Consider the following 16,826-nt stretch of genomic DNA (forward strand, 5'->3'; position numbering starts at 1 on the left):
ATATACGTGTGTGTCTATGTGAGAGAGAGAGGAAGAAATCACTTGAGCCAGTCCCTCCCGCCGCCACCACCACCACCACCACCACCTCTACAGTCTAAGCTGGTTAGAGTCTGTCTTGTAATGATGGCCAGCAAGTAACAAGTACACGTGTTCTAAGCGAATTCAAGCGACCAAAGAATCGAAACTCGGTTGCAGACAGTGTTGATAATGTAGTCCTAAGACAGAGCTAGAAAAAGCTGGGATGGTCACGGCTGTTGCAGTCTTCGACCAGAAGTTTTCTACACACACACATACATACATACACACCTCTATATTTGTTTTGTACATAAATATATAAATACGACTTATATGTCATAATATATATACACGCACAACACAATACCGATACATACACAAATATCTCTTATAAACACACACACAGACTGATAATCATACTAATCTATACACAAATATAAACACATGCATGTGTTGTTGACTGTTCAAGAGACGAGCGGCCGCGACACGATTTCGACCTCCAATCCAATTCGCTTCACTTGCGTCGTTCATGCTCACAGAGAAAGGAATAAACATCACAAACTCTCATACGCCCCTCCTTTTAATTAATATAGCCGTGTGTGCTCCTCCCTCTCACATGTATGTATGTGGTCGAGTTGTAACCAGTCTAGACAGTAACAGTGAAGCACATATGCAAGCAGATACGTACACAGTCGCATAGACATAGTAATATATGTATGCATATACACACAGACAAATATATCATCACACATAGACACACATATGTACTGAACCATAGGCAAACACACATACACACACAGACACAGACAAATGTTGCACAAATAAACAACATATAGTCGCAAACAAACACACACACAATATAGAACATCAAAGTGATGAGAATGTTAGTAAATATATCGTTTGAACGGCTCGAACCCCAAATCTCTCTCTCTCTCTATTGTCTATAAGTTAGAAGCAGAAGAATGCAGTGATTTGGTACCATGATAACCCCTACTTGTGGCAGATAAGTTCATACATGAACCTAAATCTCCAAAAAAACCTATGAAACGAGGGGCGGGGTTAGGGTTAACCCCATCGAGGTAAAGGACGAATGTGAAGATTTTGGTGGGGAAAAAAACCTGAACTTGGTTTTAAGGCTGGGAAAAGGAGAAACTGGTTGTTTCTTTTGTTATGGCACCTGCAGACAAACATTTGGTTATGAATTTTTGATGTTTGATTCTTGGTCTGTGTGTGTGTGAATATATATTGTCTCTGTATCTCTGCGTGTATTTGTCTGAGTGTGTGTGTGTTTGTAATTATGTCTGTGTGCGTTTAATTATATGCTTATTCGATCCGCGTGTATGTGTGCAGTTGACTGTCTATGCGTCTGTGTACGTCCCTGCATGAGTGCACACGCATGTGTGTGTGTGATTCTTCCCCCCCACCCCCAAAGTTTCAAATTTTGGTAGGAAGCCCAACAATTACATCGACCCCAGTGCTCAACTGGTACTTTATTTCATCCACTCCGAAAGGATAAAAAAGCTATATCGACCTCGGCAGAATTTGAACTCAGAACGTAAAGAACCGGATGAAATGTCACAAAGCATTTTGTCCGGCAAGGTAATGATTCTGCCATCCTTTCCATAATTTTTTTTACGAATCTTGAATTATTTTTCATACGTATGTTTTGGATATTTGAGATTCTAATTCTTCAAAAATATGCGTAACATTTTTTTCATTTTCAATTCGAACATATTTTGTTTATGAATTTTTTACAACATAGAAAAAAAAAATTAATAAAAAATGTAAAAAAGTAAATGAAAATTTATAGGAGGGGGGGGGGAGTGCAGTAAATTATTTTTTAAAAACCCAACAAATTACAAACTTTGAAATTCTGCCAAATAACTACAAAATTTGTAGCTTTTGTTTTTTAATTTTTCAGATATTCCTGAACTCCGATGTTTTAAAAAAATGTAAATATGAAACAAAAAGTTTTACTCCAAAAAGTAAAAATTGAAAAATCCCCCTCACCCGAATAAATTACCGTTTTCGATGCTCCACATAATTTCTGACCCTAATCTAAAAGGAACGATGAGTGTGTCTATAGATAGATTCATTACATACATACATTACACATGAATTTATCCACACACACACATTACAAAGATAGATATTAGATATTTATACGGTAAACCAGTGAAGTGGTGACAGGACAGAGAGAGGTTCGCGTACAGTGCATGCCTGACAGGTGGCCCACAATGTGCTGTGTTGCAATAGGACAATGCACTCGGGACAGTAGCAGGGGAGGGGGGCAGTGTGCGTTCAAAAGTGAAAGTATTGACAACAAAAAAACTGCAGACTGAAGTGTCGAGAGGAACAGGAAGTGTTTGTAAGGTCAAAGGTTAAAATAAAAAAATTTCCACGTTCCGTATATTTATTTATTTATTGTTTTATTTTTTACTTGATCAGCTGTAGTTCGGAGGCTGATCCAGTAGATATATATGTATAATCAGAGACGTTCTAGTCGTGGCCACTACTTATCATTTAGAACAACACAATCCAACAAGTCCAAGCGTACACAACGCAAATGTGACCCTCCTGACTTTGTTGCCTCATAATTTTCAGAAAAATCGTTATTTTTTAATGAAATTCTCCGCAAATATTTTTTCAGAATTTATTGTAAAAATGAAAAAGAATCGGTGGCCGCGCATTCATACATACTGACCACATCTCTCATAAGGACTTAGAAAAAAACTGAAGGACTTCTGCAATAGGCGTGTGAATGTGAGAGGGGAATATGTTGAATGGAATCATAATTAACTGATCCTCCTCTATTTTCTTTCACCCAAAACCAGGAACTTTTGGCAACCCCTCGTATGTGATTTGCGACAGTATTGTATGAGTGTGCACCCATGAAAATCTTTCATCACATTATATTTCGATATAGCATCTGAAACTTAACTGCAGAAAGATTCATTAAAAAATATAAAATTGGGAGGGAGCGGAAACACTTGTGTAGGTATGCCCAAGTCTTTTTTTTTTTATGTTAGGGTGTGTGTGTATTAAGGGAAATTTTAGCTGCTATTTCTAGCGTCAATATAAAGATTAACTTGCTGATGGAGTCTGCATGGTGATGGATTGATAAATATGTTCTGTTCTTAAAATCTGTCACTGGATTTTGTTTCCCTTCCGTCCTCCCAATAGCATCAGGGGTTGATGAAATATGCATGAGATGGGTTTCAAAGAGTTTTCTCGAAAAGGGGAAAGGGGCACTGAACCCCTTGTCGGGGAGGGAATAAACGTTTGGAATTTTTTTCCTCTTTTTGATGGGGGGGGGGCTGAAGTTTAGAGAAATGACAGCAAGTGGAAGGGGATTTGAAGAGTATGAGATAGATAGATATATAGATAGAGAGGGGCAAACAACGACATAGAATGGATAAACAAATACAGATAGACATAGAGAAACAGATAGGTAAATAGGCAGATAGATATACAAATAGCTAGACAAACAAACGGATGGAAGGACAGACAAAGAAATAGACACTCAGGTAGAGAGAAAGAGACAGACAGACGGAAGATAGATAGATAGATGGACAGGCAGACAAACTAACAGAAAGACAAATATGCAGATAGATAAACAGAGACGGACTGATGGGGACAGAGAGAGAGAGATAAATAGACTAATGGAGAGACAGGCAGACAGATAGACAGAAATAGACAGACAGACAGACAAATAGGTAGATAGAAAACTAGATAAATTAGGAGAGGGAGAGATAAATGGATAAATAGACAGACAGATGGAGAAAGAGATGAGTTCAGAACAGCGACAGCAAAGAGTTCGGGGGGGGGGGGCACAGCTACCATCATCACAGCTTCCGGTTCAGCTTGGCGCCAAACATTATCCAAAAGTTATCTTTATCAAGTTAATAAGTAACACAACTTTACGTAAATAAACAGACACGCATCCACACCCATTCCGAGATGTTGTGGCATTTATGCTTGCCTTATGTATGTTTTGATAGTGTTTTTTTTTAATCCTGCATTGATGACTATGATCAGGCGAGACTCTTCTGTTCCAAACTACAATTCGAAACCGGATTGCTAACTTTCTGCAGCATACTATATATATATATATATGTGGCATTTAAAAAAATCCATTATAAATAAAACATTATATTGTATCATATATATATATATATATATATGTGTGTGTGTGTGTGTGTTCTTAGATGTATATGCATATACTGCGACACATCTGTCTGAACATATTAATGTTTGTGTGTGTGTGTGTGCATATATATACATACACACACACATAAGCATGTTTATGGCTGTGCATGTGTATATAATTATGTATACACAGAGAAAGATAGCGATGAGTGTTTGTAACTGAATACATGTGTGTGTGTGTGTGTTATATAGTTCAACTATTAAAAAAGAAAGCATACAAAATATACAGACATGAGGAAGCAAATTTTGTGTTATTTTCAGAGTACGTGTGTGTGCGAGGGAGAGAAAAATACTGTGTGCGCGCGCGAGTATATATATATATATATATATATATACATACACACACGCGCGCGCAAACATTCTTTGAGTCTTTTGTTCGCTTTTGCATTGTGGCCATACCGGAGCACAACTTTTCAAACGTGTGATTGCTAATTATATATATATGTCATAATTCAGTCGATCGTAATATTGACCGACAAGACAAAATTTAAGCCAGCTACATATTTTATCGATTACTAATTGTCGAACGACTAAGTTACGAGAAGCATTGCATAAAAAAAACAACAACACGAACACATATACACAAGCATAAACACGAACAACACACACACTATACATGTGTAAGTGTGTGTGTGTGTGTGTGTGTGTGTGCGTGTGTTATGCGTGTGTGCACGAAAGTTTGTGTGGATGGCTAGATGCATTTGTATGTAAGTGTGTGTATATGCGTGTTATCGAAATAGCAATATCATTTAAACATAAATAAAACACTCAAACAAAAAACAGAAACCTGATAAATAATGAATTCATAACGATAAAAACATAATTACCAATACTACCATTACTACTACTACTATTAATAATAATAACAAACAATAATATCATTAATATTAAACAATACAGAAGTTAGTGCTTACCTTGTGAAACAGTCAATCTCCCTGGGGTAGTGTTTTGTTAGTTAACCATTAATGTCATCATCGTTATTATTTAATAATAATAATAATAATAATAACAGTAATCATAACAGCCTCATCTTAATAGCATTTGTAAAGCTGTTGATTCCTTTGTCCGTCGCCAACAGAACACGAACCCGGGTCCAAATACAAACTAGTCCGGTTTGCGTTTGATAATGAATCTCTTCTCGCTGTTATTGCTGTAGGATTATTATTATTGTTGTTGTTGCTAGTTATTCTGTATTACTTCTTGATTTTTTTAAAATATATATTTTTAAAAATATTTATATATATTCCGTCTTTCTTATATATTTGTTTGTTGTCTTTTTTTCCCTTACATTTCCTTATTTCTGCTGTGGTTGTTTTTGTTGTTGCATAAGACTTGTTGACGTCACGTTTAATTTTGGAAGTAGAAGAAAGAAAAAAAAAACCCATGTGTATATGTGTGTATATATATGTATATATATATAAATGTGTGTGTGTGTGTGTGGAGAGAGAGAGAGAAAGAGAGAGACTGTCCAGCGGAGGAAGTTGGATGTAATATGAATGTGTATGTGTGTATATGTATATATATATATATATATATATATATATATATATATATATATATATATATATATAATGTACACTTGTGTATAAATATGCGGTATCTGTGTGTGTATAAATATATATGTGTGTCTGTATATTGACGTTTCTAATTAATAGGGGTTTTCAGCCCCAATATTTACATGTTATTATTGATAGTTATATGTGTGCTTAGAGATCCACTCTTCCAAAGAATTACATATGTATATATTTATATGTTCGTATGTGTATGCGTGTGTGTGAGTGTGTGTGTGTGTGTGGACAACACGAAAAAGGAAAAGGCAAGCGAAAAAAATTGCTGAGAGCTCTTCCAGGTCGAAGGTTAGCGGTCACGGGTCACACAGGCGAAGGGAGAGTGGGGCTAAAAGAGTGCGTATATATGTATACGTGCATGCATCTATACATGTGTATCTGTGTATGCGTTGCGCTTGTATATGATTGTATGTATGTATGTATGTATGTATGTATAACGGGATAGAAAATCACAGCAAGCCGCTCTTAGGTTTTATATATACATATACACACTGTCAACGAAAAACTTGTAATACTGAGCCGCCGTAGCAATGATGATGGTGGTGGTGGTGGTGGTAGTTTTGTTATGATGGTGGCGGTGGTGGTGATAAAAAGCAGCTGAGAGAAAGAGAGAGAGAGAGAGAGAGAGAGAGAGAGAATAAGCAAGTGCTTTTGTTGTTACTGCTGCTGCTGTTGGAACTGCTTCCGTTATTATTATTATTATTATTATTATTATTATTATTATTATCAATATTGTTAATATTAAAAAATTGTTAGTTATTATTATTGCTACCTTTTGTAACTTTTGTTGTTGTTGATATATAATTATTATTTCGCGATTTAATTAAGTGCACGATCGTACGCTCACAAGCACACACAGCACATTATATATACATATGTGTATATATATATATATATGTATATGTATATATATATATATATGTGTGTGTGTGTATATTTCGTTTTGAGAACAATTTAGGTCTTAATAGACACAAGATGTGATCTATTTCTAGCACATTGAATGTCCACGTTAGTGGTCAACGTTATATGTAAAAATATATATATATATATATATATATGTATGTGTGTGTGTGTGTGTGTATATATTAACTGACAGCTAGTTATTGTTTGTTGGATGTTACTGCAGTTATTAATAATGATATCGATGTTGTTTTTGTTGTTGTTGCAGAAACTTGACAGAGCAAAGGCGTGTGTTGAATGTTGTTGTTGTTGACGTCGTTAAAGGCCTTTCTTTCTTTCTTTTTTAAAAAGAGAAAAAAAAAGAGGAGGAAAAGAAAAAAAAAAGAGGAAATGCGAGCAACCGGTGTCGTATGCCTTGAAATGCTGTTGAATATCAAAGAATTTGTTAGTCGTATTTGCTGCTTTTCTGAACAAGAAAAATACAATGAAATATAATAAAATGAAATAAAAATAAAATAAAATTTAAAAAATCACTATTTGCTGATGTAGTTGATAACAATGATGATGATGATGATGATGGCGTTTGACAAAGCAGCAGCAGATGAGTTGTTTTTGTTTTTGCTGCTGCTGCTGCTGTTGCGTGCAAGCAGCGACGGCGGCCGTTCTTTGAAACTAACTGGACAAGAAAGCTCTCAGCTCACAACAACAGCACCAGTAGCAGTAGTAGTAGTAGTAGTGGTAGTAGTAGTAGTAGTGGTAGTAGTAGTGGTGGTGGTGGTAGTAGTAGTAGTAATGTTGTAGTTGTTGTTGAAATTTGACAAGTGCTCGCACACTTACATATTAAGACATGCACGCACGCACCACACAAGTGTTGTAGTAGTAGTTGTAGTAGTAGTTGTTGTTGCTGTTGCTAGCGATGTTGTTGTTGTGATAGCACCAAACTGCAATCGTGTATATGTATGTATGAATGTTGGTGTTGATGCTGCTGCTGCTGTTGATGAAGAGAAAGAGGTTAACAAGGATGAAAGTAACGCTAGGGGCGGCGGCGGCGGCAGAAGCGGTGGTGGTGGTGGTGAGAAGGGTAACGTGTCTGCCTTTCTTTCTATCCTAGGTAGCTGTGTGTAAATACATTTATATACACACACAGGAGCCTGTGCACATGTGTTAGTCTGTATCTATGAGCATATGTATGTATATAGATATATATATATATATGTGTGTGTGAGTATTTGTGTAGCTGTGTTCGCTGCGCGAGTCGTTGTACGTATAAGTTTGGATATGGAGTTAGGTACGTGTGTACATATAAATGGTTATCTCTGTGTAGTTATAGGTGTGTACATTATATATATATATATATATATATATATATATGTGTGTATGTTTTGGTATGTGTATTGTACAGCAAGGACACTTCAATTTATTTTACTTTCAAACAGGAGGCGTGTACACAACACATACATATATTACATACCACACACTCACAACACATATACACATACAACACACACGCTTATGCGTATAAACTTGACAAATGAGTTCGCATATACATATATATATGTGTGTGTGTGTTTATGTATCTATATCTATGTATGTTTGAGTGACTTGATGTCAAGTCTTCGTGTGCTGTGCTCAGGATGGTTTACGTCTCAATATCAGGCGTAGAGTTTGTTATTTAGCCCTAGGTCAGTCCACACCGAGAGTACCTTAGATCTATCATTTGATAAATTGTTACAATCGTGACAACCGGCTCCTATTTGTCAAGGCATTATCTAATGCGTCCTTCTTTTGTTTAGTTTACATTTTTTTTTGTCTTGTGTTAGTGTGATTTGAAGGAATTCGACTGCTATTTCTAACGATTCTCGAGACCACCAAATGCCTCCCTGTCTGTCAGTCTTTCTTTTTTTCTTTGTCTTTGGGCGAGTATCGCACGTTGTCTAGAGCTATGGTCACCAGTAGCTTTGTACTAATAAAAAGTCTTAAAAACCAATCACAACAGAACCAACCACACTAGTAACTATTTGCACACACTTCAAGTGTGTGCGTAAACGTGTGTGTGTGTGTGCAACAGAGGGAGGACAAAGAATGGAACTAGAAAAAAATGACTAATAGATTATATATTAATGTGTGTGTGTGTGTGTGAACAATTAACCCAAGAACTAAGAAAACTGAAAAGAGTTTTCTGCGAAGTATTAAGAACGAAAATATTGGAACAGCTAAAAGAATAGGGAAATGTTGTTGTTGCTGTTATTGGCAGAAGTTACAGTGACTCAAGGGCCGAGAGTTTCGTGTATTGGCACTTATCAAATTAGGTATAATTACAGAAAAAAGGGAAAAGTAAAGAAAGGTATGTGCGTGTGTGTGTGATGGAAGGCGATCTGTAGAGCTATGTCGGCGGGGGTGGTGATATCGGTGGTGACTGGTGGCGGTGGGGGAGACACTAAATCGTGTACATCTATGTTGTGAGCTGTGTGTGTGTGTGTGTGCTGTAAAGGAGGGTGCAATGGGGGTGGTCAGCCTAGAAGTTTGAGTAGCGGATGGCAGGTGGAAAGAAAATCACTGGGAACAGTAACAATCACAATATCAAGAGATTGCGATGTAATTACCGGTATGTATGAGTATGGAGAAAGAGAGAGAGACAGAGAGAGAGACGTCTCGAATATTACGTACATGCATGTGATCATATATATGTATATGTGTGTGTATGTGTGTAAATGTGTTCATAAAAAGTGTGTATACGTATGTGTATTTTTTTTGTGTTTATGTTAAAGAATCGCGTGTGCACACACGCACACACCGTCCACCAGCAGGCGTGTGCACTTAACAACAAAACAGGTGAAAGGATTACGTAACGGCACATCAACAAACACATGCATACACACACACACACACATGCACAAATAGCTCAGTGTCTAAAGAAATGTGTGTGTGTGTGTGAATGTGTACGTATGTAAAACAAAAAAAGAACAAAGGTGTGTGTATATGTGTGTGTGTGTGTTGCAGCGATAAAGTAGGGCAACGGAGAGAAGCGGTGGGTGGGGAGGGAAGCGGTTTCTGGTGTTGTGTTTACATGACACAGATCGGTTGAGGTAGAACTTTAAAAATGTCGGGTGGAAGGGGAGGAAGAAGAGAAGTGAGAGGGAGCGAGCGGGGGAGTAGAGAGAGAGAGAGAGGGGAGGGAAGAAAGGGGGAAGTAGAGTGAAATTTATCAGAGAACTGAGAGAGAGAGAGAGGGATGGAAAAGGGTGTAAAGGAATATAGGCAAGAAAAAGAAAGAGAGTAAAGAGAGAGAGGGAGTGAGATGATGTTGAAAGGCAAAGCAAGAGAGCGGGGAGTAGAGAACAAGAGTGTAAAAAGGGAGTGGGAAGTGAAGGCAAGGACTTAAAGAGAGAGGGAGGGAGAGAGGAAGATGGGTATTGACGAGTAAAGAGAGTGAGAGAGAGGAAGAGGAAGCGAGCAAGCGGGGGAGTGAAAGAGATTGAGGGAAAGGGAGAGAGGGAAGTGAAGGTAAAAGAGTTAAAATTTAAAGAGAGAGAAAGAGAAGTAAAAAGGAAATAAATTCAAGGGTGAAGGGGAGAAGCACGGGGAGTAGTGAGAGAGAGGGAGAGGGAGATAGTGAAAGCAATAAAGAGAGGGAAGGAGAGAGACGGAGAAAGACAAGAGAGAGAGAGAGAGAAAGAGAGTGAGAAGTGTGGTGAAAGAGAATATATAGAAAGATGTGTCAAAGTTGGACTGAGGCAGAGCGTGTGTGTGTGTGAGAGAAAGAGAATATGTGTGTGTGTGTGTGAGAGAGAGAGAGACAGGGGGGGGAGATGGAAATTTAAATAAATAAATAAATATGACAACTGCAGACGTAAATAAACAAAGAGTCGAACCCTTGCTGTTCCGGTTAAGGTGTCAAGACGTTCCGTGTGTGTGTGTGTGTGTGTGTGAGGATGCTAAAGATGCTGATGCTGATAGTGATGCTGTTCAATAACAACAACAACAACAACAGCAACGAAAACAAGCCCCGAGCTACTCGTTTGTTTTTGTTTTGCTTCTTTTGATGTTTAATTGAATAATAATAATAATAATGATGATGATATTGGCGATACAGACGAAGCGGTGATGGATGCTGGTGAGAAAAGAGTGGCTTTCATTTCCGGCTGACCCCTGTGGGGCAGGGCCTGGAATTTATCTGTGTGCAACATGAAGGAGGGTTGATTAGACTAAATACCATTCTAATCTCTCCCGCTAATTCGACCTATTCCTAAATATATATATATACATATATATATATAAAGCAAGAAAGATTGCGTGTGTTTACAAATGAGGGGTATAAAAATTGGAAGGAGTACTCAATACGTGTAGAGTTAATATTTATTATGGAAGCAGCTGGTGATTCACTGCTGTTTGCTTATAAATAATAATACTCAGAGTTGCATGCCACGTGCGTTCAATCACGTTATGTTATGTTGTGTCTTTAATGATCTCATCGGATGGTGTCGTCACATCTAGCGAGTAACAAACGAGCGTGACGGAAAGGGGGAGAGACAGATAGATGGAGAAAGATGGAGAGGGAGAGAGAGAGAGAGAGAGAGAGAGAGAGAGCGAAGAGGTAAAAAGAAAGAGAGGATCGGAAGGAGTAGAAGCTAGTGAGAAAGGGGGGCAAAAAAGTGAGGACGAAGATGAAAGGAGAAAGAGAAAGAAGAGAGACAGACACAACAAAGATGCAAAAGAGAGGAAGAGAGGATTGGGAGAAGGAAGTGCTAGAGGAAAGAGGGGGGTAAATAGAAGATGGAGAGATACAAAGAGAGAGAGAGGGGGGTAGACAGGCAGTGAGGACGAAAATAGAGGATGGACAGAGAGAAAAAGGAACAAAACGAAGGCAAAAAATGAGAGGATGGAGGGAGAGAAGAAAAAAGGCACAAAAGAGAGAGAAAGAGATCGGGGAAAAGGGCTAAAAAAAATGAGGTGGAGAGAGAGAAAGATGGAGAGAGCGAGAGTGGAAAGGAGCCAAAAAGACCTTATGGCCGGTCACCACAAGTGATCTTTTGTCACACGCTCAACATTCCGGTTCTCTTTCCATGTTGTTGACACTTTCGTATTGTCGTGCTTACTGAAGTGTTGTGTTGCTGTTTCTGATGCTGCTAATGATGATGATGATGATGGCAATGTGTGTGTGTGAACGACGATCGAGGAGTGCGTGTCTACTGATGTTTATTTGCTATTTACGATGACAATGGTGTTGTATGTAATGCAAGAGCAACCTCGGTTAGTGTGTGTGTGTGTGTGTATGTGTGTGTTGTAATGTTTGCTCTTTCAGACGATGATGTTTGTACAATGGTCGCATAGTCTGTATGTGTTTATATGCATATCTGTCTACTGATGGTTTTCAATTTAATATTACTATTACGATGATGTTTCAGCAATGTTTGGATCTTGTGTGTGTGTATATATATATATGAGTGTGTGTGTGTATGCGTGTGTCTAGCTAATTCTCTTATTTGCTTCTATTTACTATATAGCTAGCTACCTTCGTCTATCTATCTATTTATCTGTCTATCCTGTTTGGTCTATCTCGCTTCCTTCGCTTGTCTGTCTGTCTGTCTGTCGCCCCCTTAATCTTTCTTTCCGTCTACTTAACTTTTCGACTCGCTTTTTTCCCCCACCGCCCCCTTCTCTACTTCTCTCTCTCTCACTTCGTCTGTTTGTCTATCTATAAATTTCCTTCCTCTCAGAGTTTATTATTCGTCTGTTTGTTCCCCTCCAGACACACACACAGACTCTTAACTCTTTGCAGTACCTAGCAAGATATAACAGCTGATATAGAAACACACAGATACACACTCACTAAGGGATAATGTTCTAAGGGAACACATGCGTTATCAGCTTCTACATGGGCATGTCAAAGTGTTTTATTCTATATAGACGCACACGTCTGTTCTGAAAACCGAAATCTATAGTTATTGAATAATAACTAAGCTAGCTCTTCTGAAACGTAAACAACTATTCGCTTCTGTACATGTAATACCTACATGCGTGTGTGTGTGTGTGTGCGTACATATATAATATATATACGCATATATGTATGTGTGTATTGTTTATTTACAATTTATAATGCATCGATATTTTTGTTGATGTTGTGAACCAATTTGCGACGACAGTCTAGCCTTCATATATATACATACATATATTTATATACACACGCATATACGAACGTATTATCTGTTGCTAATTCAGGTGAGAGCGTGCGTGCTTGTATATATATATATATATATATATATATAGATAGATAGATAGATTATAGATTATTATGATCTGCGCAAAAGGAGGCGTACATAATTATATAAAAACACGAATGATATATATGTATGTATATATATATATATATATAGCACGCAATTAGTGAAACCTCAGCCCAGGTGGAGCTCAGTTTAGATACAAAAAATATGCATTTACATACAGAATTTATCACACAAACACACACATATATACATATATATGTGTTGGAATTTGGGGGAGGGTGTGTGTGCCGAGTCTTTACGTTTTTTGGATTATTATTCTAACTATTATTATTCATACGCACTCTACCGGGTTCGTTCTTGCCTCCTAACTTCCTCCAATGCAGCCAGACAGACGGCTTATGTTTCTTTATTGTAGTATGTATTTTTCTGTCATTTGTAAAGGTTTGTATTTTGCATGATCAAGTAGTTTCTTTTTTTTCTTTCTTTACAAGGATTTGACCGTCTAATATTTAATTTAAGGGTTTCGTTTCTTATGCCCCTTACAGTTTATCTTTCATTGTTCTCCCCTTTTTTTAAAAAAATTCTTCCCTTCTCTTACATTTCATCACATCAACCAGCAGAACGAGGAAAGAGTTTGTCTGTTTTCCTGAGTCAAAGAATTTAAGTCTTTCTGGCGGAACAAAACACCCGAAACCATAACACACACACACACTGATGTCTATATATATCTATACAACATGCATATAGGCACACAGGCATTCGCATTAATGTATATACGAAATGTATTTATATATTATACACGTATGTATATATGCATAAATACACACATATTATATAAATGTATGTATACACTCACGTCTATAAATATCTATTATAGCAAGCATATAGGCACACGGGCAGTCCCGTTCATGTATATATATGAAATGCGTTTATGTATTATCTACGCATGCATGTATGCACACACACATATAAATATATATATGTATTTATGCACAGAAACATAAGCATATAAATGTATTAAATATACATGTGAGCGTGTATAATTGTGTACTGGAGTCTACGCACGTATGTATGTAGTTATATGTACAAATATATAATTGTATGTGCTATTGTGTGCCGACTTTGTTTATGTATAGAAAAACATGCACGTCCATACACGTATATATATATATTTATAAACAAAAAATGTGTCAGTACATATACACTTGTGCACCGGAATCTATTTTTATATATTTATAGAGAAATATGTATTATAAAAAATATAAAGAAAAATTTTATAGACGTTTGAAAAATGAATGTGCGTGGGTATGTATTGTATGTTTGTAGAGCATATAATAAAATCACTCTATACACAATTATATATAAATACTTTAAGAAAAAAAAACACGTATGTGTTGTGTGTTTATATAGCAAGTATGCGTATATATAAACATATATATATATATACAATTTATACACAAATATATTTATATCTACATTAAAAAATGCTTGTAAGTGTTGTTTTTATACAGCATGTATGCATATATATACACATATATACGCAGTTATATATATACTTTAAAAAAGTGCTTGTAGGTGTGTTTATACAGCATGTATGCACATGTATATGCACATGTATATGCATATATAGTTATATTTATACTTTAAAAATACTTGTATGTCTAGTGTTTATATAGAATGTGTGCATATATTTACAGTTATATACTTTAAAAAAGTGCTTGTATGTGTTGTGTGTTTACATAGCATGTATGCATATATATATATATAATATACACATGTATTTATATATATATATGTGTGTGCATATATAGTTATATATATACTTTAAAAAAGTGCTTGTATGTGTTGTTTATATAGCATGTATGTATATATTTACAGAGTTATATACTTTTTAAAAAAGTGCTTGTATGTGTTGTGTGTTTATATAGCATGCATGCAGATATATATGTATAATCTATATATATATATATACATATATATATATATACACACACACACGTTGGCACCAGATTTGGTAATTAATTATACGTGGGAGTTACTTTTCATAAACAAAATTTTTTTTTTCGGTATTTTTTGTTTTGTTTTTGATCATCTCAAAAGAATCAGGTTTTTACAGATGCAACAGAAAAATAAAGTGTATATAAAAAAAAATAAATACAAAACAATCCTGTCAGCCGTGGTTCCTGTAAAGTGGTTTAAATTTCGCCCTCCACCCACGCAAGCGACATCTCGCCATTTCTCTCCAAGACACTTGCCCGGGGAAGCTACTACTTTTCACAGCCGCATTTTCGTATCAGCCATATACATGGAAAGAAACGAAGGAAAAAGAAACTAATGGATTTATATATTTTATTTCAATATTCTTTTCGTTTCATCTAGTTACTGTGCATTATTTTAAGATGTATAATACTTGGTTTTATATTATATTATATCATATCATATCATATCATGTGTGTGTGTGTCTGAAACCGTGGCGAGAACCTCTGAGTAGCGCCGGAATGAATCACTCGCTTCAAAAGAAAGATTCTCTTGTTTGTTGAATGCGTTCTGTCTCGGATCTTTATGCAAACTTCTAATTCTCTGTGTATATATATATATATATACACGTATATGTGGGTGTTCATGCGCATACCCACTGCATAAACATACATATGTAGGCATTTATATATATATATATATATATATATAAATGTATGTATGCACATTATATATATGTATGCATATATATATGCGTATATGCATATGTATGCATGTATATATATATATATATATATATATGCATATATATGTATGCATATAGTTACACGTGTATGCATATATATATATATGTGTGTGTGTGTGTGTATGTACACACACATATTTATATATATATTCTTTTACTTGTTTCAGTCATTTGACTGTGGCCATGCTGGAGCACTGCCTTTTTAGTAGAAGAAATCGACCTCTGGACTTATTCTTTGTAAGCACAGTACTTATTCTCATGGTCTCTTTTGCCGAACCTCTATGTTACAGGGAACGTAAACACACCAGCATCAGTCGTCCAGCAATGGTGGCGGAGACAAATACACAAGCATATACATATATATATATGGAAAAGAGACTGATAGAATAAGTACTGTGCTTACAAAGAATAAGTCCTGGGGTTGATTTGTTTGACTAAAGGCAGTGCTCCAGCATGGCCGCAGTCAAATGACTGAAACAAATAAGAAGAAAAATATGTATTTATATGCATATATATACATATATATATATACATGTATATGCACATATACATACACAGTGTAGCTCAAAGCAGATAAGGCTATAATTAAAAGTGTGTAAAAATATCAGGTTAGAAAGAGTTGGATGTGAACCCACATCTTCTCAACACACACTCACACACACACACACACAAATCTATGAGTGACAGACAGACAAATATGTCAAAAATAAATAAACATCATTTTTGAAAGAATTATTTCTAGAAACAAAAGAATTGTAATTTGATTCATTTAAATACTTAATCTATTGTTTAGTAGACATACCTTTTGCAGTTTTTTAATGATTTAACTTGTTTGTTTTAAATCTACATGAAATCTTTCTCTCTCTCTCTCCAAACACACACACACAAAAAAAAAACATGCTGTGTAGTACCTGTATCTTTTAAATAATAATACAAACTACCAATAATTGCTTGTTATGTAAATTAGGTCAGTCCAATAGAGTTCTAATCATTTATGTATCTACTATAAATACATAAAAGTTACCACACTCCGTTTGGTCTGTATGATGACTAATAGCTGATTGATGAAGCAGCAAACGGGGTCGATACCCTTTTTTTTTTTTATCCTTATTAATGATCAAGAAAATCAGGTGGGTTAGCAATAATAACTGAGCTCCATGGTCTAAGGCCTAAAAGTGTGCGTTTACT

At 36.1% G+C, this 16,826-nt stretch overlaps 1 long non-coding RNA gene across 1 annotated transcript in view; it reads right to left on the reverse strand.

Annotated features, from left to right (window-relative positions):
* LOC128250470 (uncharacterized) overlaps positions 1-12,723 on the reverse strand; it is a 106,690-nt gene extending 93,967 nt beyond the window's left edge. Inside the window, exon 1 of the long non-coding RNA XR_008266494.1 lies at positions 5,139-12,723. This is a non-coding gene — a long non-coding RNA (uncharacterized LOC128250470). The remainder of the gene's footprint in view (positions 1-5,138) is intronic.
* Positions 12,724-16,826: the final 4,103 nt, after the last annotated feature.

This window comes from Octopus bimaculoides, chromosome 21 (assembly GCF_001194135.2).
Source record: "Octopus bimaculoides isolate UCB-OBI-ISO-001 chromosome 21, ASM119413v2, whole genome shotgun sequence".
In the NCBI taxonomy this organism is placed as follows: Eukaryota; Metazoa; Mollusca; class Cephalopoda; order Octopoda; family Octopodidae; genus Octopus; species Octopus bimaculoides.